This window comes from Pollicipes pollicipes, unplaced genomic scaffold (genome assembly GCF_011947565.3).
Source record: "Pollicipes pollicipes isolate AB1234 unplaced genomic scaffold, Ppol_2.1 Scaffold_3216;HRSCAF=3773_pilon_pilon_pilon, whole genome shotgun sequence".
Classification (NCBI taxonomy): domain Eukaryota; kingdom Metazoa; phylum Arthropoda; class Thecostraca; order Pollicipedomorpha; family Pollicipedidae; genus Pollicipes; species Pollicipes pollicipes.
Window position 1 is genome coordinate 533,100 of NW_023596251.1, and position 3,639 is coordinate 536,738.

Consider the following 3,639-nt stretch of genomic DNA (forward strand, 5'->3'; position numbering starts at 1 on the left):
CGTGCCGCCCGGCGCTGGCTGCCGAGTGGCCCCGGCAGGCCTTCCCACGGAAAGTTCACTGCCACGCTGGGATCGGATCTGGGCGGCGTCGTGCGCTCCAGTAGCGCGCGAGATGCAGTAGAAGCCGTCATGCCTCGCCAGCTGGCTGGTTCGCGTAGTTATGAAACCGTAGCCCCCCCCCCCCCCCCCCATCGCTCTCAGTCAGATCATCCATTGTCGACGCATCGCGCAGCCGTCAGCTGCTCACCGGCCTTACAGGCGCGCTCGGAGACACGCAGATGACGAGAAAAGCCACCCGATTTAGCGCGCGACGTCGGTCGCTGCTCGCGGTCCGGTCTCGACTGGTCTGCCTGTCGCTGCTCGCGGTCTGGTCTCGACTGGTCTGCCTCATTCCACCGGCCTCAGTTTCGGGCCAAACGTCGGCGGCGCGCACCGTCCTCGTTTGGCCGAGCGCGGCTGTGCTGCCGGCGCCGACACCCGACTCACAATACATGACGTGCGCTCGTGACCTGTGTGGGGCTGGTGCGGAGCCGGCGGCGGCACGGCACTCGGCGGACGCGCGCGAGCCCGGAGGCGGGAGCCTCGGGCGGCAGCGGCGGCGCCGTCAGATGTCGGCCGGTCCCAGCGGCGGCCGAGGGGGCGCGGGCTGGCCGTGCCATCTCGGGGCGAGATTCTGTCGCTGCCTGGCTATACGTCTGGGAAAGGCAGTGTGCCAGGCTTGGACAACGCTAAAGAGTGACGCACACGTGATGCACGTGATCAAAATCGCGGACCCCGCGCCGTTTTGGATACCAGACGACGCATTTTGTTATTTTCGACCACCTAGTTCAGGCTTGCGCGCTGTTTCCTTGACCGTGGTGCTGCAGTTGGGTTTACCTACCGAGCGCAAACCCACGCGCGGTCTCGCGGTGGTAAGCTATATGGTAGCCGGTCCTGAGCAAGGCCTGGAATCTGGGAATCTGACCCAGGCTGAGGTGCCGATTGGATTCCAATTTTTGGAATTGCAAAAATGTTCCGAAGTACAATTTGTAGATTGGACGGGTGGGCGAAAATCTTCAGTTTTTTTCGACAGCCGGTATTCTGGCGTGTCCCAACTTGGTATGCATCTAGACCTTTTAAATGTAGATCCACATAACGTGCCCACGACCATCCTCTTTATTTCCGCTCGCTTCCAGTGAGGGAATGCAGCTACGCGAGTAGTGCGTACAGTTATTGGTTATAGGCAGTAGCGATTTGATTTTATTTGTTTTTGGACCCTCTTCGAACGGACAGGTAAGCCATCCTTGCACTGTGGGTTGGACCTCGGACAAGATATTCCAGAAAGCTGCACATTTAACCCGGGCAGTGAGACGTTTGTCGCTCACGGAGACGGCGTGTTACGGTGGGCAGCCGGGAGTCCGGGACGGCTTTTGTCGCGCGCGGTCGCAGCACAGCGCGGCGTCCTGCGTCCGTCAGCATCGCGAGAGCGTCGAGACGGTTCTGGACGGACGTTCCCCGCCGCCGCCGTCCGCCGGCGCCGCCTACGGCACCGTGATTAGAGCCCGCGCTCGAGCCGCCCGCAAACATTTACAGAGCCGCCGCCCCCCGCCGTCCGCCGCAGCCGCGCACACAGGCAGGCCCGCGCGGCCGAGCGCGCCCTGCGGAGAGACGGAGGTGTCGGACTGGCCGCGTTTATTCACCAGGCTTACATAAGGGGACAGCTTCCCGCTAAACGCGCGCACGCTCTGGTAGCAATGCGCGCACTTCGCTCCCACACAAACAAGTAAACGCGTAGGATTCTCAGTAGCACAAGCTTTCACGTCAATAGCACAAATATCCCGGAATGATAATGCCGTACACATTCGGTAACTCGGTAGTGGTTGGGTTATGCGGCACGTTCCGGAAACACACTTCACGTAGGGCAGCGCAGCACAAGTTGGGCAATGCAGTACATGTTGCGCAACATCACCCCAGCACAGATAAAGCACACATGACCGGCCGTCGTGCTTTACCAGTCATGCGCGAGTCAACAGCTTCTCGCGCCCATCACCCGCCGTTGATAGCACACGAAAGCTCGACGGAGCCTGGAGGGTGGCCGGGCCGGACCGGAGCGCCCGCGCGGCTTCGGCCGCCGCCGCCGCCGCACCTGCGACACCGCCGCCGCGTGCCGCACCCAGGACCGGACGGCGGCAGCGGCGCCGACCTCTGACGGCGTCTGAACCCGGGGAGGCGGGGGAGCGCGCGCTCGGACCCCAGACGACGCGTGAAGACGAGCAGGGACGCGGCTGACCGGACACGAGCAGGGACGCGGCTGACCGGACACGAGCAGGGACGCGGCTGACTGGACACGAGCGGGGACGCGGCTGACTGGACACGCCGGGGTGACGGCCGAACGGCGCGGCCAGGCCGGCGTCCACGGCGCTCCGTGCAGGCAGCACGTGCCGCCGCGTGCACAGGCCGTGCACCCCAGCTCCCCGCTCGGCAGCTACCCCTGCCGGACCACCGTCGTCCGGGGCGGTGGCGGGGCTGCCTGGAGACCGCCGCTGGCCGGGGAGCAGCAGCAGACGACGGCTACCGCTCCGGGGACGTGCCAGGAAAGTCGTTGAGCAGCGGCTGGTCCAGACACCTGCCGGGCCCAGGAACCGTCACCAAGGCTGCGCGCGCACAGCTCGCTCACCGGACCGAACAGACGCCACATCTGACGCCGACTTTCCCAGACACATTCAGACGGACCAAAAGCAACAGATGCGAACCGGTCCTCACCTAAAGCAACTCCATCACAAATGGCAATAACGCTAATATCGTACAATAAGGCATGCGTTTTGCCATCGAGCGCCGTTTTCCCGCCAGCATCTTAGACAGGGACCTGAGTTGGCACCACACCTGAGATGAACGAAGATTGGTATGAGCGGGGGCGAACCCCATGACACGTCGTTAGGTCCTGGTTAAGTTTACTCCGGAATCTTATTTTGTTGAGTCGCCAGTTACTTGTACGTCATGTCGTTTGCGGTACTTCATGAGATTGTACCGTTCGACCATGCTTGAAGCCTGGGGAAGGATCGTTTTTCCAGTACGAGCTCTAGTTCCAGGTTTCCAGAATAGATGAGTTCGGGTCCCAGCCCTGGTGTCTTCAGTCCACTTGCACGAAACCCGGTCCAGTAATATATCCAACTGTCCAGTCAGAGTCCTAGTCCGAACCATCAGTAGGACCGGTCGACCAATATCGCTGTGTCCCCGGTGCCCCGGCCTGACGAGGTCACAAGGTCAAGTTGCAGCCTGGCCCGACTCTGACGCCGCCGGCGGTGACGCGGTGGTCAGCGCTGTCTCGCACTCAGCACCGCGCGCCGCCGCCCGGCCTGCCGCGTCTGCCCTGACGCGGCGGCGCCCGCCCGCAAGGCCCGGCGTCGCGTCACACGGCGTCCGCCCGGCGCCGGCCCGACAGACAGCGCCCGCTCACCTGACCAGATAGTCTCCACAGAAGAGACACTCACCTAGCCCCGTAGTCTCCGCAGTAGAGATACTCACCTGACCAGATAGTCTCCGCAGTAGAGACACTCACCTGACCAGATAGTCTCCACAGTAGAGACACTCACCTGACCAGATAGTCTCCGCAGTAGGGACACTCACCTGACCAGATAGTCTCCACAGTAAGGACACTCA